Source organism: Pipistrellus hanaki (genome assembly GCF_964339955.1).
Source record: "Pipistrellus hanaki genome assembly, chromosome: 12".
In the NCBI taxonomy this organism is placed as follows: Eukaryota; Metazoa; Chordata; class Mammalia; order Chiroptera; family Vespertilionidae; genus Pipistrellus; species Pipistrellus hanaki.
Window position 1 is genome coordinate 50774282 of NC_140514.1, and position 25246 is coordinate 50799527.

General features: G+C 45.9%; 1 protein-coding gene across 1 annotated transcript in view; it reads right to left on the minus strand.

Annotated features, from left to right (window-relative positions):
• The window catches only part of LOC311631356 (uncharacterized protein), a 388370-nt gene that overhangs the window by 296388 nt on the left and 66736 nt on the right, over positions 1–25246 (minus strand). The window lies entirely within an intron of this gene.

Here is a 25246-nt window from a genome sequence, read left to right on the forward strand (position 1 = left end):
AGCATCCTCAGGTCTTTCAGATATTTCCCAAGGTTGGGACACACTGGACAAACAGGTGAGGGTGGGATGAACCTCTTCTCTCAGGTGCCCCCATGCCCTTCTCTGAAAGCCTCCCACCTTCAGACTCCTGAGCTTCCTGTATGGAGCAGCCAAGGACCCTTAGGTGCTCAACTCAATTGTTCCTTCCTTCACTCTGTAGTTGTTCCCCTCCCAGGAGCTCCTCTAGGTAAACAGCATCAACGATCCCGGGCCAGCCCCATCCTCATAACCATCCTGCACTCAGCTCCCCCAAACCCCATCTTGGAAACTTGTAAGGGAGGGGATCATGTTCTGTGGGAACAGGAGGTGGAACTGGAGGAGGAACACCTCCTGTCTTGACTTGAAAGGCTCCAGCTGGGAAGTCAGAGGCCCCTCTCCTGTGACCCGGGAGCACCCTCCAGACAGGCTCACTCAGTTTCTCCTGCAGCCTCTTCTTGGATCCTCACAGGTTCCACATCAGAGTGGCACAACTGGAGGGTTGCTTCCAAAGGGTGGAGGCAGGGCCATTGAGGTCATGCCCACCTCACCCCATTTTCCTCTCCACCCCAGACCTCACACACTGGATATCTGACTCAAGTCAGCTGTTGCCAATGTCACCCCAACTCCAGCATGCTCTGATTCTAGATGTCTCCCAGCTACAATGCTCACTGGCTGTGTGTGACCTTGGCCTGGAATTCCTGACCTGTTGCCCTTCGGGAAAGTAGGAGACCTCCACCTAGCTCACAGGTTCTCCTGAGGACTCAGTGTCATTCCAGTCATCATTGTTCTCACCCTTAGCCCTCCAGGTGAGACAGGGCAGGGAGCTCTGCACAGTCCTTTCCTGCCCTAAACTTGTGACCATCCTGTGAGAGATGCAACACAGGATAGTTACCCCTCCATGTCTCTCATGAGGGGACAGAATGGCAGCGAGTGCTCTAGGGGCACAGTGGAAAGTAAGGATGCATACCCTTCTGTCTCTGGTGCAGCAAGTGGGACCCGAGGCCAAGCAGCCTTTTAGTGCCCCTGGACGGGGAGAATTTGGTTGGCTCCTTGGTTTATATCGATAAAGAAACGAGTGGGTAATAACCCTTGAAATTCCCCAAATATTTATACTACAGGCATGAGCCTCAGAAGTAACCTTCAGTAGGCTGCAGAAGCAGCAGCAGCACAGTCCAGGTGGGGGTTACTCTCTTTTTAAAGGACAAAACCTGGTACTTTTACACTAAAGCCATTGGAGGTCCAGCAGTTACTACAGTCCTGGGAACAAACCCCAGTGATTGCTATCTCCCCACATACCCACACACATTTTCTGAAGCCTCCTGAGAGCTGTCAAAGTTATGTTATCTCTGCTATGCTTCTTAAGAAAGTGAGTCTATTTTCCACTGGAAAAATAAGCCTATTTCTCAAAGATAGGGGAAAAGAAAGTGTTTCCTCTATCTGCCTACAAAGCAAAGGTTCTCTGGATTTATAGAAATACTGGCAAGAAAAGTCAGAAGAAAAAGAATTTCATTACAGGAATAATTGAAATAAACATAATATAGATTTTGTTATTATTACTCTCATGGTAATGTGTTTGTTTGCATAAATCCAGTAAGAGTCTGGTTTCTTCATAACCGGACATTAGACAGTTTCTAATTGGGGTTTTATTACCCAAAACTTTACTGAAAGGTCATGTCTGAGGGGGACATGCCAGGACTCTGGATGTCACCAGAAACCTGTAAAGAATGGACATTGACTTTGAAGCTGAGAAGTCCCTTGGATAATTAGCCTGGTACCTTGCTTGGTCATGTGGTTCATGGTGGTCTTTCCAGGTAAGGAACAAAGGTTACTTTCCTGAGAGATGGCATGAAAGGAACCCGAGGACACATGTAGGGATCTCAAAAACATGAGGAAAATGCCCAAATTCATAGGTATTGGAGGCAAAGCCGCATGGCAACTGCATTGCATGGCTTATTTGCCCAGAGTATAAAAATTCTCATTAGATTCCAGCAAAGCATTTAAAAAAAAATAGTGTATGTTATCAACAGTCATTTTGTTGTCTTTATGCAGACAATCAGGCCAAATTATAATTAGATTTAATAGAATAAATAAATTGGTCTTAATTTGGCTCTAAAATAAAAATGATACACAAGAAAAATTGTGTTTCAACAGGAAATTATTAGAATGGATACTTCTTTTTCTTCCCTAGACTTTTTATCATCATTCTGTCATTCTAAATTTTTCACAATAATACTATAGTTTATAACATTGTTTGTCTCCTCCAGGTTACAAGCCTTACAGGCACCTAGGGAATACCACCCATAGGCACCATTGCCACCTCCTTCTATGCCCAGGCCTCATCATTCCTCTGACAGAGAGCAAGGATCTCTTGGCTCTGAGAGAAAACTTGGACCCTATCCAGCAGGAATTGGTTTCAGAAGAACCGTGAAGTTCCCTTTCCCTGAAAGAATTCAGAGCTAAGATCCTTGTGGGGATGTGGTAGGCAGTTAGACAGACACAAGCAGATCCAGGACCATGGGTGCACTGGAGGAAAATCTATGGGACCCTGAGACTTACCTCTAAATCACTTTAACTGCTCTGAAGCTGGCAATGGAGAAACCTATGTATTGTAGAACTTAATTTGAACTCTATTTGGAAAGAATGGGTAGTTTTTGTGTAAGAGAAGGCATAGGGTATGGTAATGCATTGTGAAGGAAAAAGAAAGTGGGTTCTAAAGCTGGTTGTTTTTGAAAGTTGTAAGGTTTGTAAAGAAAGGTTTGTGAAACTTGAAGAGATATCTCAAAGGAAATTGTAGTTATACTCAATTATAAATCTAATCAGATTAATGAATCTAACATAAACTCATACAGAATTTGTTTGGTCCTTTCAGGTCATCAGACTTAAAAGCGGTAATCTCCACATAGCAGAGGTGAAATTAGTGATGCTATAGCAATATAATTAATTTAAAAATAGAATTAAATATAGCATAAGGTTGAAGATATCAACCTTATCAGAGAAGGAGGAATGATGAGGGGACCTATAATCTGATAGATTGAGGACCTGAATTAATCTGAAATTTAATCATGTTTTTAAATCTTAGAACACAAATACTTATGTGAATAGGGCGTTAAATTTTTCTTAAAGTTTCCTTTTCAAGGCCTTTGCAAAGCAATTGAAGAGGTGACTTATCTATGAATCCAGCAAGCAGAACCGATAAGCAGATTCGGACCAACCTACCATGATTCAAGATTTTATCTCATCAACATCATCTCATCCATCACTCAATGACTAAAGGACAATAGCTGAAATCTACAGACCTCCAAATCTGCCTCACCATACCCCCTTTCTCTGTATAATCTTATCCCCTGTGCCTTGCTGAGAAGACAGGATTTGATGCTTGTAAGAGCTCTATCTTCTAGGTGGCTAGCCTTCCCAGTAGACGCCTAACATAATTCAACCTTCAGAATTATTGGACACAGCGTTGGGCAGCTTGGAACCAACATGGCTTTTCCCAGAAACATAACTACCTTGCCATACCGGCCAGGAAGAAATACTTTTCACATTAGATGTAGATATATTAGCAAACAGAAATATAACATTCTTTTAAATTGTGGAGTGTATATTTACATATATTTAGAATATCTGAAAAGATATATAAAAGTATGAATACTTATTTTCAATTTAGTATGTGGGTGATTTTCACTTACTTTAATTCTTGCTCTTTCCTACCTAAAATCATAACTTATCTTTATAATGAAAAAACCTACTTTTGAACTGAAAATAGTATCTAGTCCAATTTTTTTATTGTAAAGATGAAAATATTGGTAAAAAATTATCAATTGTTTGTGTATTAAGCATTGAAGATGGGGATAAAGATGTTTGTCCACAATAATCTTCCTGGAAAGACAAGCAGGTTACATTTTCCCTAACTGTTGTGTAATAGTTTCTCAACCAAATAGTACTTGTAGAAAAAAAAAATCCCATGCATGGCCACCAAATTGCATGGTGGCAAGAGAAGCGATTCAGATACAGATACACTCAATTAATTGGACATATGTATCAGAATATTAACAGAGCACAAACATCTCTTCTGTTTCCTGTTTCATCCCCACATATCTTTTCGTCTTTCTATATTGGCCTATTTTGCTTTATTCGTTTCTCAGCAAGATTATAGAACTGTGAATGGCCTTGCTCTCTTTATTTTACATCGATTCCTATTTCCACTGTATTCAACCTCATCTGGCCATTTTTCTATTTGCGGAATGTGAGGGCATCTTCTTGCTACTCAGCACCTTCATGTTTACATTTTTCTTCTTTTAACATCTCATTCTTACATAGTTTAAGAAAAACAACTATTTTAATGTGCTAGGAAAAGTCACAACTCCCTACATTGTTTCAGCTGTTAAACATTTTCATTGTTAGTATGAAATGCTTTACAAGTTCCCTTTACCTTATCTTTACATTTTTGTTTTCCTGTTTTTAGTCTTGCACATTCCATTTCTTACCTTATTTCACCTTTTTCTCTAGTTCTTCTTTTTTCTCCTTCCTCTCCTCTTACCTCCTAAATATCTTGCTGTGTGGCCCTAGGTGTGCTGTGTAATTCCCAGGCCTGTAATTACTAAGTCTTCACCATAGGTACCACAATGAAAGGTTAATTCATGGTAAGGGGTCTGGACAGGCTAGGGGCTGGGTGCTCTGTCCTCCCTTCAGTGAAGAATGAGGCTGGATACACATTCTCCCTCAGATCAGGAGTTACCTAGAGCACTTTGGAACCAGAGCCCAAACTGGGGGCTCAGCTGGGATGTTTACATGTTGCTGGTCATCTATGTATATGCCCAAAGCAGCCTCAACTATCACCTCGATCCCACAAATCTTCACAACATCCTACACACAGCATTACCTCTTAAGCTTTTATCTCTTTCTCTGCTTTACTTTTTGTTCAGAGCGTGCATTCTGATTTCACTGTATGCATGTGCTGGCTGCTTTGACTCTTTCATACAAACATGCCATCAGGACATTCTGTTGGGTTGAGCACTGTGCTTCTAGTGCCTGGCCCATAGGAGGTGCTCAACACATACCTCAGAAAGGGGCCAGGGAATGAATTCCTCTTAACCCAATCTACTAAGCTGAAGAGTTCCCAATCAATATTGCAAGGAAATTTGATGAAATGATTCAAAATGCATACTTATGAAAATATCAAATGTGCTTTTTGGAAACAAATTTTATTTGCAGGAAATGATTCAAAATGAATTCAATAAAAGTTCAGAGGTACCTATACAACAATTATCATCAAAGAGTTATTCTTAAAGTAGAGAAGAAAATAATTTTAAATCCATTAACTATGGCCAAGTTATATAATTTATCATGAAGCAGGAAAAAAGATACTGGAAGATATCATTTTGTAGAAATAATTTTAATATTAGTAAATATTTTACAAAACGTAAATGTAATAAAAATGTATTTGTAACTACTGTTAAGGGTATATTTACATGGGATTATAACTATATATATATATATATATATAGAGAGAGAAATAGGTATAGTTCACATTGAGTCTCTAACGTCCAGAATACTTTCCTAGGACTGTGGCTCCAGCTGGCAGGACCGGATGTAACTGCAGGACAGAGTGGCACCTGTGAGCTCCCAGGCCTCTGGTGTCCCTCCCAGTGTCAGAGGCCCCAGGAATTGCTACACAGCAAGGTCTGTGCTGGATCAGGGAGCCATGGACAATGGTTCTCTGGACTGACCAGCAGAAAGCGTCCACTCCTGCCCTTGCCTAACTCCCGCCCGGCCTCACCTCTCATGCTCACTGAGCCGCTTCAGGGCCCAGAACCAGGCCTGGAAGTTGTTCTCAGGTTGTATTTTATACTTCTGGGCAGCCTCCTGCAGCACCACTATTTCCTCCAGTATTTTGTCCACCTGGGGCCAGAGGGAAGGAGAGGATGCAGAAACTGCCTCGGTGGGAGTGCAGGGTGGAGCAGGGTCATAACTCTCAATCTTTGAACACAGGGGCACCCTGCTTCCACCTAATTCCACCCAGACACTTCCTATACTCAGAGATAGTCATCAACAGCCCTTCCTCTAAAAGGTTATCTTTTACTCCCATGCCCTCAGCCATCAAATGGAGGCTTCTCCCCATTCCGTTATCAAAATCTCCCAATAAATGGAAGATGCGGGAGGTGGAGCCCCTATGTGTGCTGGCCAGGGTGTCTCTGTTTCTCACTCCCCTCTCCTCCTCCTCAGGAGCTGCCCAGAAGCTCAGGTTTTCTTTCCTTTTTTTTTCGTTTCTTTTTTTTTTTTTCTTTTCTATTTTGATCTGACTTCCCCTAAAAGGCAGACATCTAAGGTCCATCAGAAAGAAACCCCTGTGCCCATCTTTTGCATGTTACACTACCACCAAGACCCAGGAGGGGTTGGGAAACTGGAAAAGAAAGAACTTGGATCAAGGCCAGGTACTGGCTCCAGAGGAGGTGTAACAGATGGCTATGATGAGCTGTCGCTCCAGCTCCAAGGGGAGACTGTGCTGAGAACTCAGGGCTCAGTATGGGCTTTCTGTCAACCCAAGGACAATCCTGGTCAGCCCAGCTCAGGCCCCAGTTACCAACCTCCAGATCATCCTTCATGCTCACGTTCATCTTGTGCAGAAGAGTCAGGTATTCTCCCAGGAAGGGAACACACTGGGCAAACAGGGTGAGGGTGGGATCAGCACCTTCCCTCAGGTGCCCACAGACCCTCTCCTGAAAGTCTCCCGCTCTCAGCCACCTGACCACCCCAGGGTTCTCATGTGGAATATCCCAGGTGCCTAAGGGCCTCCACTCAATTGCTTCCTCCCTCATCTGCAGGAACCCCACTTGATCACCTCCCAGGATCTCCTTTGGGCAATACCTACGCCCATGTGTATCCTACACTCACTCCCCCAGGCCCTCCTCCTGGTCATGTCTAAGGGAGGGTTTTAGGTTCTGTGGGCACAGGAGATGGGGATGGAGGAAGAAAACCTCCCTCTCTTGACTTGGAGGCCTCCAGTGGGGAGCACAAACACCCTCTGCTCTGACCATGGAGCATTCCCCAGACAGGCTCACTCACCTTCTTGTGCAGCCGCTTCCTGGATCCTCGGAGGTAGAACATCATAGAGGCAAACCTGGAGGACTGATTCCACCAGGGTGGATGGCAGAGTCATTGAGTTCATGCTCACCTCACCCCACTTCCCCACCACTCCTGACCTCACACCCTGGACATCTGACCCAAGTCAGCTGGTACCAGTGTCACACTGACTCCAGCATGCTCTGATTCGGGATGCCTCCCACCTGCAATGCTCACTCGGGGTAATTGACCAAGGCCTGGGCCTGACCTCCCTTACCCATCCATCCTCTGAAAGTGGGTAACTTCCACCTAGCTCACAGATTCTCCTGAGGACTTAGTGTCATTCCTGTCATCATTGTTCTCACCCTCAGCCCTCTAGGTAGGACAGGGCAGGGAGCTCTGCACAGATCTTTCCTGTCCTGATATCCTGACCACTTTGTGAGGCCTGCAGCAACAGATGGTCACCCCTGCATGTCAATCAGGAGGGGCCTGACTGGCAGTGAGTGCTATAGGGGCCCAGTAGAAAGTCTCAGAGAGCACACCCCTCTGTCTCTGATCCGGCCAGTGGGACCTGAGGGCAAGCAGCTCTTTTGTTCCATCTGCACAGGGACCAAGGAGATCCCTCTTCCTGGTAAATGGGACCGAGAGGGTGAGCATTTCCGGGGAATCTTTAAGTGACAAACTACCAAAGCCACAGCCTGTGCAGTCTCCCCATCCCTCTTGCCCTCCTCTCTGCAGACATCCAGGCTCACTCTACCTTGATGAACTGTTCCCTGCTTCGGGAGCTGTCCTCTTTGAACAGTTTTTTAATGGTAACTGTGTGCCTCCTGAAAAGATGGAAAGAGGAAAGGCATGATTAGGAAAAATTGGCCAGAGGGGTTAACAGAAAATTCCTTTAAGCAATCTCATGTTTCCTACTGCCTTGCTGAGGGTATCTCTGGGTTCCTCTGAGCAGGAGGGTCTCCGTGGGACTGGGGTAGGACTCTCATGGTTCTCTCTGGGGCCCCTTCCCCTATAGAAGGAGAAGTTCTGTTTTGATCAGTTTGGGTTTCAACTGGGCATACGGTTCTGGTACTGGAAACACAAAAATCTCCCATTTGGATCAATGCAGTGTCTGACATTGAAGGAGACTGACTCCTGAAGAAGAGTTAGTGGCCTGAGGAGCCAGAGAGCCTTAGAGACCCGGCCCACAAGACCAGTCTTTGTCCCCAGGGTTGGCTGCCTCCCAGGAGTTGAGGGGACACTGGGAGACATATGGGAGACACATTAGCAGGCTTGCTGTGATGGGAGAGGCCTACGCACCTGGAAACTTTCCCCCAAGTCTCCTGCAGTCGATGAATGGACACGCTCTGCAGAGCGGCCAGGATGGCGCGCAAGGAGGAAAAGTTCCTTAGGGTCCTGCACTCCTGGGGAAGAGGAGACATGTGCTGTGAGACATGTGCTGTAGCTTCAGGCACTCTAGATTGGCTGCTGCACTCTTGATAGGACAGATGCTCAGGGTGGGCACATTTAGCACCCAAATACCAACTCTCAGAATGAGGAGGATCCCAAATCAAATCAAGAAAGGAGCCAAGAACGAAGTGAACCTCCCAGCACAGGATCAGGAGAGTCAAGATCTGAGTGAGCCTGGCAGAGGGGACCTGGCGGCTGTGCTGGGGCTCTGATCTCAGTCTTCAGTCCTGACAGTTGTCTGGGCAGAAGAGGCCTTTTTCAAGGATCCCCACAGGGATGCTGCTGGACCTCTCCTAACATACCTTGGCCACCTTTATCCAGTGCTCCACCACTTTGGCCCTGTCCTGGGCCGCCATGCTTGGGTCCCCAAGGCAGGTGGTGATCACACAAGTAGCCACGTGGTTGAATTGTAAGACAGTGGCACTGACAGTGGATACCATGTGCCCCTTTCTAGGCTCAGTCCTCTGTGACCAGATGGAGCCAAGGCACTGGTGTGGCAGCACCTTCTTGAACAGCTCCTGGGAAGAAAGGGGAGTGTCACACAGCCCTGCCACACCCTGGTTCAGGATTCCCACTCCCTGAAGGAGACAGTATGTTCAGGAAGCTGAGGATTTCCCTGAGCCTTGGAGTCCATGGGATTCGTTCTCTGTCCACCCAGGGTACCCAGCACTCGATGACCTGGGGCCCAAGACAGGTGGGGGAAGGGTCAGTAGTATCTGCCTCCAGCCCATCCTCAGGGACTCCAAGCTACCAGGAAGCGGCTTATGTCTGCTCACTCCAAAAGGGCAATTGTCTCACTTGGTGTTAAACACACATCAGTGGCCTGATAAGTGCTGAGGCCACTGAACCTATGTGCTCATGGATGGTTGAGCTATGGATCTGGCCGCACACAGAGAGCTCCCCTCCCCATAATCCTGGTCACGCCCCACCCAGCTTTCTGTCTCCTCTCCCTCACTTAATCTGCACAGCCACTCTGTGCAGCAGGGCCTGGGGTGCCCACCTCCACAGCCCATGGAGTTGGCTGGACAGCAATGCTTGGGGGTTGAGAAAGTTGTCAAGGACCCATGGGTGGTAAAGTGGTTGAGCTGTGCTTTGCATCAAAATCATAGGAGTTGAGATCAGGGAAAGACATGTGGGGGCAGCCAAGGGCAGAGGAAAGTCCTGTCCCTCCCACCTGGAAAGACCAAGACTCACTGCATCCATCGCTGTTATTTGCTCGGCCACCAGTCTTGGAGGGAATGTCAGGAGGCCAAGCTTCTCCTCCCTTCTATGGTGCTTATGGGTCACAGCCATGAGGTAGTCGGTTGTTGGGGATGGAGCTGGCTCTCGGATCAGAGCTGGTGGTCCAGAAGGCTCCAGCACTATCACACCCGGATTGGGCTCTAGCCCAGGAGCGGGCCCTTCCTCTGGCTCTTGGGTGTGCTTGAGCTCTTTAAGTGATTGTAGAGCAGGTTAAAGAGACAGGTACTTGCACATGCCTCACTTTCCCGTGCATTTCCACAAACAGGAAAGATGTGACTGTCTTTAATGGAAGGCTGTCCCATGAAAAACCCCACACCCCACCCAACTCACCCAATCCTCTTCCCAGACTACAGTCCCCTCACCTTCCCACTGTGCCTCTGTAGGCTCCTGTTGCTGCAACTCCACCCAAAGACTTCTTACGAGGCCCACCGGGTGTTTGACAGGGAGGCTGTGCAGCACCAAGGCCTGCTTCATGATGAACCCAGGGAAAAGGAGGGGTTGGCCAAAATGTTGTATCAGGTCTGGCCAGGTTCCCATCACAGAAGCAGTGGCCCTGAAGAGAGGCAGGTGGGGAATAAAGTCACAGTCCTGGTCATTCCTTCCACTCTGCCTTCCCATGACACCCTTATTTAGGACTGAGCCTCTGTGCAGGCCCCTCCTCATCCAGAGGAGAGTCCTATGCCAACCCTGGCCCCCTGTGTGGCTGTCATGGTTGGAGCATTCGTGGAAATAGCAGGTTTAACATGGAGTCTGTGTGAGACTCTTCTTCCCACTGGCAGCTCTCCTGAAGGTTTTTTACACTGCCCACCACAGCCCTCCATGCCCCTGAGCATCGGGGCTGAGGGCTGAGACAGACTTGTGAGCAGCCTGCTCACCACCATCATGTTCTGTGCCCACCTGTGGGCGTCAGGGGAGATGGATGTGGAGAGGGGCAGGCAGAGCGGGATGGGTCTGAGGTGGGGATTGAACTGTGAGGGTCAACTCAGTCCAGCCTTTCCTCTGGGTCAACAAGTCCTGGGATCCCATCCACTGTCCTGTTTGACTCATGTCTCCTTATGGAGGAGCCATCAGAGCTCAGGCCGCCCTGGGGAATCGGTAGATGTGTAATATTGGGGATCTGCCAAACCCTGCCCTTCCTAAGCACCCACTCTGCTAACAAAGGAGACGCTCCTTCTGCTCCCACAGACCACTCACTTTACTAATTGCTCCTGTGGTGTGTCACCTCGATCGTTATGAAGAGGTATCACTCCCGAGGCAGAGAAGACCTTGATGGCATCCGATCCGATGGATGGTGCACAAGACCTGTGAATGATGGACAGTGTGACTTTCCGACTTAGTGACTAGAACAGAGGCCAGAGATTGTGTCTTTTTCATTCCTTGAATCAGGCTAAGTGTCTCCGAAAGTGCCTTCCTGTGGTAGGAGCTTAGTGCAATTGAATAAAATGAGCTCCAACCAGAACCATCTGAGTGGGCCTGGATTCCTTCTATCCGCTGTTATCTGCCAAGTGTCTACACCAAGGACCAGGACAAAATCAGCTGGTGAAATCTCAAACTGCTTGACAGGTTTTCTCCAACTGCTTTTCCAAACTCATATGCCACAGGCTGCTGATGGGGGTTCAGGGCACTTTCCATGGGACAGACAGACATAAATGGAATGAAAACCACATCTGGTCCAGCAGCCCTTTCTGCTGAGCCAAGCAGCAGGTAAGCGCTGCCATGGCTTGTCCCTACAGCAGTGCCTACAAGAGCCCTATGATGGTAATCCTGTACCACCCCACTCTCCAGAGGAGCATTCTGAGACTCAGACTGATGAGATGACATTGCCAAGAAACACAGATAGCAATGGGCAGAGTCCCCACTGCAGTGAAGAGGGGACACGTGCTCACCTTGTTAACAGCTCTTCAATGAACCACTGGGCCCTGGAGAAGGCAGGGTGGATGGGCATCAGGGTGCAGACGTGGGGGATATTTCCAGCCGGGAAGGCTGGGACCAGGGACCCCACCACTTTCTCCAAGGTGCATATCTGGATGGCCCGCATCCTGCAGGCCTCACGAAGTCTCTGAGTTAACTCAGCGGCACACTGTGTGGGACAAGGTGGGACATCCAGTCAGTGGCATCTCCAAGAATCCCAGGAGGTGGAGGTCTAGAGCTCACACAGGAGTCCCAGACTCTCAGGAATGAGGTTCTAGGTTTTTAATGTTCCACTGAAATTCATGAGTGGGGCATGTTGGTGTAATTGCTACTTTCTGGGCAGGTTTGTATGCTTGATTGGTTTAGCTTAGGAACAACAAACCTAAAATAGTTTCTATGATGATCATTGTCCCCATGAGGCCTCAAGAACCATCCTCATTATAGAGATGAGATCACAGAGCTTAGGGATGTCACTTGTCTTCTCAAGTGCATGCAGGTCAGAAACGCAAACTGTCCTGCATGACATTTTCTCTCAGCTACATGAGACTTATCTGCCCCCGACATGGATGCAAAGGTGGTAGGAACCTTGCCCATCCCCTATGTGGGGAAGGTATCCATCATAGACATGGCCTATGAAAACATTGACTAAAAAAAAAAAAAGACACTTTTGTTTCATTCTTTTACATCAAAGGACATTTTTATACCCTCATTTTGGAGAACCCAGATTCTGCAAATGGGCAAATGCCTTTAGTCTCCAGACTGGAGGAGTGTGATCGTTAGGCATGAATCTGAATAGAGGACTCCAGAGGGAACAAATGCAGGTGGTGGGTGTAAAGTGACAGGTGACCCAGTATCCCTGTGGGGCATTTGCCAATGATGGAACACTGTGATTGCCTTGACCAACCTGACATTAGACTGGTGAAAATTTCAATGAGTGCGAAATCCCCAGGCCAGGCGGAGAGTAATGCATCAGCCATGATCAGAAACTGCTGTTGGCACCATGACTGCTACAGCCCTTTGGATTTGGAACTCCCTGCAGCCATTAACTTTTCATGTGCACGTCCTTACACAAGCAGTGGGCATCCATCTCCAGAGGCAGGGGCGGGGGTTGCATATTGTGATCTCAATTGTGATCCCCTAGTTCCCTGATTTTGGGACCCCAGAACTACAGAATGTGTCTGCATTTGAGTTTTAGTCTTTTAGCAAGTAATGAGGTGAATTGAATTCAGTGGTGTGGGTCTTAATCTGATCTGACCAATGTCCTTAGAAGAGGAGGGGGGAGAAGACGGCTATCTACAAGCTGAGGAGGGACCCTTCAAGAGACACCAGCCCTCCTGACAGCTTCCTTTCTCACTCCTAGCCTCCGGAATTGTGGGAAAATGAATGACTGCTGCTGACACCACCCAGTGCCGCCCTATGTCTGGTAGCCTGAGCAACCTAACACAGTCCATTCCCACGCACTTTAGTGATCCAGGCAGGATTGCTGACATGGCAGCTGAACTGAATCATGCCCATGAACAACAGTACTGAAAGGCTGCAGTGCTTGGCAAATGACCTCCATTATTGGACCAGGTCTGCAAGGACAGTGGAACTGACTGCTCCACAGCATCCTGGCAAGGGTAGTTTAAACAACAAAACCAATGGACAAATGTGCTCCTGGGCTACTATGAAGTCAAACAAAATTATTTCACTCTAATATTTCCATGAATATGTGAGGAGAGTGTTTCTACTCTGCCATGAAACAGGAGGGAGGGGTTGGAGTCTGGAGTTCCCTGTCATGGGGCAGAAGCACACTCTGGGGAGAGCCCTGTGAGGGCCTCTGGGTGCTGCCGGATTTGAGTCTGGGCTCTGGGCACTGCCAGGTGACCAGGTTTTCTGGGTATAGAGAAGACCCTCAAGGCCAGTTCTCACCTGAGTCCAGCGCTGGATGGTGTCTGTGGCCTGATGCACCTTCCTCAGGTTGAGGGAGTTTGAGTAGTTGAACCCGCTGACCAGCCCTTCAGTGATGACACGGTTGGAGCTCTACAAAGACAGAGCCCGGCACCGGGCCAGTAGGCTTCAGGAACCTTCCACCTCAATCTGTGGTTCTATACCAGGGCAGCCCTGGCAAACTGAGACTGTCGATTAGGACATAATGAGGAAGCTCTGGAAGCCCTGCTGAACAGGCAGCAGAGGTGGATCATGTATGGTCAGCAACCCTGGAAGGCTGCGTCCCTGAGGAACACTGCATCCTTTATGGGATGATATGGAAGTGAGTTGGCCGCAGCTCCTGACCCAGCGGGCCTAGGGTAGTGTGCCCTGCTCTGTGAGATGACAAATTGCAGAGAAAAGCATCCAATACTTTGCTTCCTCCCATCTTTTTTGAAAGACAACCCAGTCAAGTGTGATGATGATGAGGCTTAGAGAAGGTCTGCAAGGACAACGGAGCTGACTGCTCCACATGTTACCTGGGGCAGGTAGTTAAAACACAGAATAGCAAAATACAAATGTGCTGGAAGTCTCCAATGAAGTAAAACAGTATAATTGTTTCTTTAAAATTCCCATGAACATGTGAGGGGTGTCTTCCTATTCTCTTGTGGAACTGGTGGGGGGAGTAGAGCTCCAGATTGGTTTGTCATGGGACTGTGGACACCCTAGTGGGAAAGCCCTAGAGGGCCTTGGGGAGTCTGCAGATTGAAGTATGGATTCTCCACCCTCCCTGGTCATCTTCAGGCCCTGGATGTGGAGATCACCCTGGGCCAGCTCTCAACTCAGACAGACACTGGACGGTGTCATCAGCCTGGTTCACCTGCACCCTGACCTGGTAGGTGGTGTAGTCACGCCTATGGGCCCCTACCTTGATGATGTCCTCCTTAGAGGTCTGCAAAGACAGAACAGGTACTGAGCCAGGGGCGTCAGGAGCCTTCCACCACATATGTGGTCCTGTGTAATGGCAGACCTGGCACACTCATACAGTCTATTAACACCCAGTGGGGATGTTCCCAGCAGCCCTGCTGAACCAGCAAGAACTGATTCACAACAACGTCTAACAACAGTGAAAGCCTGAATCACTGAGGAAAACAACATCCTCGATGGAATGATATGGAGGTGGGTAAGGCCACAGCTCCTGACCGGGCCGCTCTTCAATGGTTGGCCATGCTTTGTGTAATGTTAGATTACAGAGAAAATATCCAATACATTAATCCCTTCCCACTTTTTTAATTACACAGCACTAATCAGGTGGGATGATGCATACGGTTTGGAGAAAGTCTACAAGGCCAGTTGAGCTGGGATTGGTCCACAGGATACTTGGGGCAGGGAGTTAAACATTTGAAATTAGAAAAACACAAAGACAACAAAATTTTTTTTTTCTGTGTCCCCAACAAATACATGAAGACTGTTTTTTCTATCCTATCAGAGACCTGGTCTCAAGGGTTGGAGGAACTTTTCCTTTGGGAGTGGTTCTGTGAGAACTTTGATGCCCGAGATTGGAGTCTGAGTTTTGGCCCCACCCCAGTCACTTCAGGGTCATGGTGTGGGCCACCTCTCACCTCAGACTTGCACTGGACGGTTCTCCTGGCCTGGTCTACTTTTCCTTTATACCTATTGCTGGCATCAGTGAACCTGTTAGCTTGCTCCTCTAGGATGTCATCATTGGAGCTCTGCAAAGACACAACCCGGTCCCCAGCAGAGGCATTAAAGGCCTGGCATTACCAGTGGGGGTAATGCCACCTCCAGTCCCGCTCCCCAGACCAGACAGAGAGGGCATCTGCAATGACCTCCATGCAGGGAAGGTTTGAGATGATCCCATGAGGAACCCCAATTAACAAGTGGGTAATAGAGTCCATCCCCAACACTCAGCTACCCTCTCTGTGAGCCTTGATCAGGGCAATGAATATGACACACCCTCCAGGCTTCTGACACCCACCCACCTGCTCCTGCCCAGGATGTGTGTCCCTCACTTCACGTTGTCCCTCACCACCCCCAACAAACACATACCTGGGATGAGGAGTCAGAAAGTTGGGCCTTCACAACTGGGGGCCACGGTCTGGTCTGACTAGGAAAAGTCTTCCCTGGGATGCCCACAGTTACCCGATGGGTCCTCCTGCCAGGGGCCGAGGGATGTTGGTGGCGGCACTTGTACCAGTTTCTACAGCAACAGCAACCTCTCTCCCTCTGGGCTTTCTTCTGCCCAGGGCCTCGGATTGACGGAAAGCAACAAAGAGCCATCCTATTCTCCTGACGCTTTCCACTCAAGTGAGCTGGAAAGGCAGTTGCCTCTAGAATGTAGGGACGTGGTTTCCACGGTTCTAATTTCCGGTTGGGGATTGGTCTCCAACGAAGTGAGGTCACCGCTTCAAGGTTCCAAGACCTGGGCACTTCCCCAATCAAAGCTCCCTAAGCCCTCTCTGGGCTGTTGACCTCTCACCCTCTTTGCCCACATCACCTCCGTCCTGTACACCAATACCCAATACAACCCTTGCCCCAGCTCCCTGGAAATGTACCAGGTCCCCTACTAGGGGGAGAAAGCTGCCTCCACACCTCCTTGATAAATTAGTTCTGTGTCCGGGGAAGGCCTCTGTGCCTCTCAGGACCATCCCAGTCTCCCAACCTGTCCAATGAAGATGATCCTAGACACCATTCCTATCCAAAGTCATCAGCTATAGTTAAGGCTCCTAACAGAGTGAGCTGGTGTCCTTTGTATCTGATGAACAAACGTAGAGGTGCAAGAGTGACAAGCATGAGTGGGACACAGCATGAAACATTAGACAAAACAGCCCTGGGGTCCAAGGTGTGATATCATGGAAGTCACTGCTCATTTGGGCTCATTTTCAAGTCTTCACCTTTAAGGGTTTGAAATGACAGGAAATTCAGATATTGTCACTCACTGGCCTAAAAGCATGCACTGGTCTCTTGTTAATCTTAGACTCAGTCCCAGTGTCTCATGTGGGTCCATGTGATGGGAGCTTTCACAGTGGCTTTGAGTGAGTCCTGACTCCTGGTGGGAACAGCCTTGTGTGTCTGCTGAGTGCTCAGTAACTGGCTTCTGAATAATGTCAAGTAGAGCTCATGTGATGGGATGTCAGATCCCGTCATTCTCTCAAAGTCCCATTGTTTTGTCTTCTTATTTTCTTTCTTTTGGGGGGGGGGGAGGGGTGGTGGTGGTGGATTTGTTTTGAATTTCTATCTGTTATTGATTTTTTTCTTTTCATTTTTTAAATTTAATAAATCTTTATTGTTCAGATTATTACAATTGTTTCTCTTTTGCCCCCATAGCTCCCCTCCACATAGTTCCCACCCCACCCTCTGCCCTTACCACACCCCGACTGTCCTCATCCATAGGTGTACGATTTTTGTCCACTCTCTTCCCACACTCCCCACAGTGCTTTCCCACCAATAATTGTCAGTCCACTCCCTTTCCATGGCCTTGATTCTATTATATTCACCAATTTATTCTTTTCATCAGATATTTTATTTACTTGACTTTTAGATTCAGTTGTTGATAGATATAAATTTGTTGTCCATAATTTTTATCTTTCCCATTATGTTCTTATTCGTCTTAAAGAATACCTTTCAGCATTTCATATAATACTGGTTTGGTGGGGATGAACTCTAGCTTTTTCTTATCTGTGAAGCTCTTTATCTGACTTTCCAATCTGAATGATAACTTTGCTGGGTAGAGTAATCTTGGTTGTAGGTTCTTGCTATTCATCACTTTGACTATTTCTTGGCACTCCAGTCTGGCCTGTATAATTTCTGTTGAGAAATCAGCTGACAATTGTATGGGTGCTTCCTTGTAAGTAATTAACTGTTTTTCTCTTGTTGCTTTTAATATTCTCTCTTTGTCTTTTGCTCTTGGAATTTTAATTAGGATGTTTCTTGATGTGGTCCTCTTTGGGTTCCTTTTGTTTGGGGTTCTGTGTGCTTCCAGGACTTGTAAGTCTATTTCTTTCACCAGGTGGGAAAGTTTTTTTTCATTATTTCTTCAGATAGGTTTCCAATATCTGTTCTCTCTCTTTTTCTGACACACCCATAATTCTGATGTTGATAATCTTGAAGTTGTCCTAGAGGCTTCTTACACTATCTTCAACTTTTTGCTTTTCTGGTTGAGTGTGGTTTGCTTCTTTGTATTTCAAATCTTTGACTTTATGCTTGCGTTCCTCTAGTCTGCTGTTCTTCTAGTCTCTGTATAATATTTTTAATTTCACTCAGTATATACTTAATTTCTAGTTGGTCCTTTTTCATATCCTTGAAGGTCTGGCTAAATTTATCAATTTCTAGGAAATTCTTGAAAAACCTTATAACTGTGGTTTTGAATTATATATCGTCCCCCCCACCCCTCCATTTCTTTTGTTTGTGATCTGTTACTTTGTCTTCACATTTTTGTTGCATCCCTGATTTGGTAGGTAGCTTTGTTTGCCAGGTTTCCTATATGTCCCAGTGGGTCCACCTCCCAGTCACCTGATGTGGACACTGTTGTGGAGCGAACACTAGTAAAGACCACTAGAGTCCAAACCAAATTAAAATTTAGGGAACCTTTTTGCCAGCCGGCAACTGTTCTGCTTTCCAGAAAGGGAGGTCAGAGAGCAGCCTCAACCCTCTGTGCAAGACCACCTTTTTAGCACATTAACCACAACATGTTTTTGCAAAGTAAGCAACCCAAGACAAAACAGTTTTTCCCAAATAATGTCAGAGCCATGCTATTGATGACCATGTTATTTACAGGGTTATCCTTTTCTTTAGAAAGCTGATAGTGTTCTATCTTGCAAGCCTAATATTTTGTGAGGTGCAAGGAGAAGGGGCCATGAGACCATATCGCAAGGCCTGGCCGGTTGTCAGCACTGACAACCATATCTGGGGCATAGTCCACAGCCTTTCTGGAGTGCTCAAAAATTCCTACTCTCCAACAGACACTATTGGTAGCCCTCATTGTGGTCTGTGTGTACAGCCTTGTTGTAGTTAAGTCTTTTATTTTTTAATATATTTTATTGATTTTTTTTTTTTTAACAGAGAGGAGGAAAGAAGGGAAGAGAGCTAGAAACGTCGATGAGAGAGAAAGATCGACCAGCTGCCTCTTGCACACCTCCTACCGGGGATGTGCCCACAACCAATGTACATGTCCTTGACTGGTATCAAATCCTGGACCTTTCAGTTTGCAGACCAACACTCTATCACTGAGCCAAACCGGTTTCAGCTGTAGTTAAGTCCTATTGTTGTTGGTATAACTGGGAAGAATTGACCTCCAGGCCAATTGCTATGTGTATCAGCTGTGTCTCTGCTGGGAAATCTGTACTGGAGTCAGCCTTATAGGACCAGACTTGCAAAATTGCAAATGCTTCTGTGCTCAGCTTGGATGGGGCGGAGACTCAAGTCTTGGCTTCCTGTCAGCCATGCTCTTACAAGTGTGCCTGCAGACCTCTGCCTTCCATGGCTCCCCTGATTTCAGTCTAGCAGTTCAGATTCCCCACGGTTCACCTGGAACCAGGGTTCAGTGCAGTCAGAACTGGGGTTCAGTGCATTCAGGAGCTTCCGACTCTCTTCTGCTAAGGAGAGCGAGCGGCAACCTCAGCAGTCAGTCTTCCCTGTACCTTTGCATATTTCCAAGGCAGCCTCAACTATTGCCTTGATCCCACAAACCTTCACATCATGCTACAGACATCTCGTCACCATGTGTCTCTTTCTCTGCTTTACCTTTGTTCAGAGCACACAGGACATCCTGACTTCATGTTATGCATGTGCTGGCTGGTATGACTCTTTCATGCAAACATGCCATCAGGATATGCTCTTTGGGTTGACTACTGCACATTTAGTGCCTGGCCTATAGGTGGCGATCAATACATACCTAATAAAGGAGCCAGTGAATGAATTCCTGTTAATCCAACCTACACATTTGATGAGATACCAACCAAAATTCCAAAGGAATTTGATCAAATGATTCAAAATTCATTCCTACTAAAATTGAAAATATGAGTAGTTTTGAAATAAATTTTAATTGCAGAAAATTGTTAAACACAAATTGAATAAATGTTCAGAGGTACATATATAATGATGATCATCACAGAATTATTTAAAAAGTAGAAAACAAATTTTACGTCCATTAACTGCAGCCAAATTACTATATAATTTAGCACATAAAAGATACTATGAGATATTATTTTAAGAAATAATTTTAATATTATTAGAATACATTATCAAACATAAATATAACCTTAAATGATTTATAAATATGGATAAGTATATATTTACATAAACTGCATTCTGTGTCAAAGGATGCATATTAAGATATGTATAATTATTTCCAGTTCAGTAAGGGGATGATCACTTACTTTAAATCTTTCTCTTTTTATCTATAAACATGAGTTATTTATGTTAAAAAAAACAAACAAAAAACACCTACTTTCTTTTTGAAAAAGAGAAAATGTGGGGATAAGGAAGAGGTCTAGTATAATCCACCTGGATAAAGAAGCAGGTGGTTTTGCCTAAAAGTGGGCAGTTGTTTTAACTTTTCTCAGAACCAAACTGTATTTCTAAAAGTAAATGCCAAGCCTATAATCAAATTGAATTCTGGCAAGACTGCATTCAAAAGTAGATACACTTGACTGTATCACAGAACATTAACTCTGACATACAAATATCCCAGATATTTCCCCTCCTTCCTATGCACATATGTTTTGTTGTTTCTATGTGGGACTATTCTGCATTATTCGTTTTTAACTCAGTCTTATGATGCTCACTTGCCTTGCTTATATTTATTTCTAACTCCACTCTAGTCCACATCACCTTGCCCGTTCTTGAAGCTTCTTGCTATTCTGTTTTCTTTGTTTTATTATCCTCTTTTAAACGAAGTTCTAAACATAGTTGAATGAAAAATTATATTAATGTCATATAAAAAGTTACAACTTTCTAAATTGTTTCAATTCTTATGTTATTTTTCTTCTTTGTTTTTCTTGTTTTCATTGATGGAAATGTACACATACCCAGGAAAATATAGGGAATTTCTTGTGTTTCACTTAAACAGAATATTTCCTATTTACTACTTACTAAACTTTTACCTGAGGCCTAAGAGTTTCTCAAAAAGAGAGATTTTGTATCCAAGCATATTTTCCATGAATGCAAAGTCCATAAAATGAGATCATGTTGAGAATTATTTCCACTTCTGGTTTAAGTCATTCAAACACTTGCTTTTGTTCAGAATAAAAGTCTAAGTGTTCCACTGGCCAGCTAAGAACAAGATGTAACTGCAGGACAGAGTGGGGCCTGTGAGCTCCCAGGAGCCACACCTCAGGTGTTCCTCCCAGTGTCAGCAGCCCCAGGAGTTGCTACACAGCAAGGTCTGGGGAGGACCAGTGAGTCATGGACACAGGTTTTCTGCACTGACCTGCAAGGAGAGCCCACACCTGCCCTTGCCCAACTCCTGCCTGGCCTCACCTCTCATTGTCTCTGAGCCACTCCAGGGCCCAGAAACAGGCCACGAATTGCTCCTTGAGCTCCATTTGACATTTCTCTGCCACCTCCTGTAGCAGCACTATCTGTTCCATTACTTTCTGCTCTTGGGCTCACAGGGAAGGACTACATGCAAACACGGCCCAAGTGGGAGTGAAGAGTGGGACAGGGACCTGGTCCCAGATCTTTGCACATAGGGTCACCCTCCTTTCTCTAATTCTAATGAAGGCCTTCCTGTGGTCAGAGATGGCATCACTAGTCCTTCTTGCAAGAGGTAATCTGTGATGCCACACCATAACAATAGCCAGCAACTGAAGGGTTCTCCCACTTCTGTTATAAAACTTTCCAAAAAATGGAAGATCCAAGGGTTGGAGCCCAGGAGTATGCTGGCCTGGGCATTTCTGATTGTCATTCCGCTCATTGCCCAGGGAAAAACCACTGTTACTCACCTTCTCCTTTTTTTCTAGGTTAATCTGATTCCCCTGGAAGGCAGACAGCCCAGTCCATCACAAAGAGTCTCCTGGCCAGGACAAGTTCCCTCTGCCCACCTTCTCATGGGGCACAACTGCCAGGTCCAAGCAGGGGCTGGAAAAACAGTAGAAGACAGGACTAGAACCCAGGCCAGGCTCAGGGCTCAAGAAGAGGGGGTATGGATCACTATGATGAATAAGATGCCCCGGATTCCAGGGGAGCCTGTGCTGAGACCTCAGGACTCAGTATGTATGGGGTTCTCTGTCCCCAAAGCCCAATCATAGTCACCCTAACTCAGGCCCCAGGTCACCACCACCAGAAAATCCTCCATCCTGGTGTACAGCATCCTCAGGTCTTTCAGATATTTCCCAAGGTTGGGACACACTGGACAAACAGGTGAGGGTGGGATTAACCTCTTCTCTCAGGTGCCCCCATGCCCTTCTCTGAAAGCCTCCCACCTTCAGACTCCTGAGCTTCCCGTATGGAGCAGCCTAGGACCCTTAGGTGCTCAACTCAATTGTCCCTTCCTTCACTCTGTAGTAGCTCCCCTCCCAGGAGCTCCACTTGGTAAACCACAGCATCAGTGATCCCGGGCCAACCCATCCTCATAACCATCCTGCACTCAGCTCTCTCAAACCCCCTCTTGGAAACTTGTAAGGGAGGGGATCATGTTCTGTGGGAACAAGAGGTAGAACTGGAGGAGGAACACCTCCTGTCTTGACTTGAAAGGCTCCAGCTGGGAAGTCAGAGGCCCCTCTCCTCTGACACTGGAGCACCCTCCAGACAGGCTCACTCAGTTTCTTCTACAGCCTCATCTTGGATCCCACAGGTTCCACATCAGAGTGGGACACTTGGAGGGTTGCTTCCAACTGGTGGAGTCAGGGCCATTGAGGTCATGCCCACCTCACCCCATTTTCCTCTCCACCCCAGACCTCACACCCTGGATATCTGACCCAAGTCAGGTGGTGCCAGGGTCACCCCAACTCCAGCATGCTCTGATTCTGGATGTCTCCCAGCTACAATACTCACTGGCTGTGTGTGACCTTGGCCTGGTATTCCTGACCTGTTGCCCCTTCTGGAAAGTAGGAGACCTCCAACTAGCTCACAGGTTCTCCTGAGGACTCAGTGTCATTCCTGTCATCATTGTTCTCACCCTCAGCCCTCCAGGTGGGGCAGGGCAGGGAGCTCTGCACAGTCCTTTCCTGCCCTAAACTTGTGACAATCCTGTGAGAGATGCAACACAGGATAGTTACCCCTCCATGTCCCTCATGAGGGGACAGAATGGGAGCAAGTGCTCTAGGGGCACAGTGGAAAGTCAGGATGCACACCCTTCTGTCTCTGGTCCAGAAAGGGGGACCTGAAGCCAAGCAGCCTTTTAGTTCCCCTGGACGATGAGAATTTGGTTGGCTGCTTGGTTTATATCGATAAAGAAATGAGTGGGTAATAACCATTGAAATTCCCCAAGTATTTATACCATAGGCCTGAGCCTCAGAAGTACCCTTCAGTAGGCTGCAGAAGCAGCAGCAGCACAGTCCAGGTGGGGGTTACTCTCTTTTTAAAGGACAAAACCTGGTACTTTTACACTAAAGCCATTGGAGGTCCAGCTGTTGCTAGTCCTAGGAACAAACCCGAGTGCCTGCTCTCTCCCCACATGCACACACACCTTTTCTGCAGCCTCCTGAGAGCTGTCAAAGTTTTGTTATCTCTGTTATGCTTCTTAAGAAAGTGAGTCTATTTTCCACTGGAAAAATAAGCCTATTTCTCAAAGATAGGAGAAAAGAAAGATTTTCCTCTATCTGCCTACGAAGCAAAGGTTCTCTGGATTTATAGAAATACTTACAAGAAAAGTCTGGAGAAAAAGAATTTCATTACAGGAATGAATGAAATAAAAATAATTATAGAATTTGCTGTTATTGCTCTCATGGTAATGTGTTTGTTTGCATAAATCCAGTAAGAGTCTGGTTTCTTCATAGCAGGACATAAGACAGTTTCTAATTGGGGTTTTATTACCCAAAACTTTACTGAAAGGTCATGTCTGAGGGGGACATGCCAGGACTCTGGCTGTCACCAGAAACCTGTAAAGAATGGACATTGACTTTGAAGCTGAGAAGTCCCTTGGATAATTAGCCTGGTACCTTGCTTGGTCATGTGGTTCATGGTGGTCTTTCCACGTAAGGAACAAAGGTTACTTTCCTGAGAGATGGCATGAAAGGAACCTGATGACACACGTGGGGACCTCAAAAACAGAAGGAAAATGCCCAAACTCATAGTTATTGGAGGCAAAGCCACATGGCAACTGCATTGCATGGCTTCTTTGCCCAGGATATAAACATTCTCATTAGATTCCAGCAAAGCATTTTTAAAAAAATAGTGTATGTTATCAACAGTCATTTTGTTGTCTTTATGCAGACAATCAGGCCAAATTATAATTAGATTTAATAGAATAAATAAATTGGTCTTAATTTGGCTCTAAAATAAAAATGATACACAAGAAAAATTGTGTTTCAACAGGAAATTATTAGAATGGATATTTTTTTTTCTTCCCTAGACTTTTTATCATCATTCTGTCATTCTAAATTTTGCACAATAATACTATAGTTTATAACACTGTTTGTCTCCTCCAGGTTACAAGCCTTACAGGCACCTAGGGAATACCACCCATAGGCACCATTGCCACCTCCTTCTATGCTCAGGCCTCCTCATTCCTCTGACAGAGAGCAAGGATCTCTTGGCTCTGAGAGAAAGCTTTGACCCAATCCAGCAAGAATTGGTTTCAGAAGAACCATGAAGTCCCCTTTCCCTGAAAGAATTCAGAGCTAAGATCCTTGGGGGGAATGTGGTAGGCAGTTAGACAGACACAAGCAGATCCAGGACCATGGGCGCACTGGAGCAAAATCTATGGGACCCTGAGACTTACTTCTAAATCACTTTAACTGCTCTGAAGCTGGCAATGGAGGAACCTATGTAGAACTGAATTTGAACTCTATTTGGAAAGAATGGGTAGTTTTTGTGTAATAGAAGGCATAGGGTATGGAGATGCATTGTGAAGGAAAAAGAAAGTGGGTTCTAAAGCTGGTTATTTCTGAAAGTTGTAAGGTTTGTAAAGAAGGTTTATGAAACTTGAAGAGATATCTCAAAAAGAAATTGTAGTTATACTCAATTATAAATCTAATCGGATTAATGAATCTAACATAAACTCATACAGAATTTGTTTGATCCTTTCCATTCATCAGACTTAAAAGGGGTAATCTCCTCAGAGCAGAGGTGAAATTAGTGGCGCTGTTGCAATATTATGAATTTAATAATAAAATTAAATATAGCATAAGGTTGAAGATATCAACCTTATCGGAGAAGGAGGAATGATGAGGGAACCTATAATCTGATAGATTGAGGACCTAAATTAATCTGAAATTTAATCATGTTTTTAAATCTTAGAACACAAATACTTATGTGAATAGGGCATTAAATTTCTCATATATGAACAGGGGGTTAAATTTTTCTTAAAGTTTCCTTTTCAAGGCCTTTGCAAAGCAATTGAAGAGGTGACTTATCTATGAATCCAGCAAGAAGAACCAATAAGCAGATTCAGACCAACCCACCATGATTCAAGATTTTATCTCATCAACATCATCTCATCCATCACTTGATGACTAAAGGACAATAGCTGAAA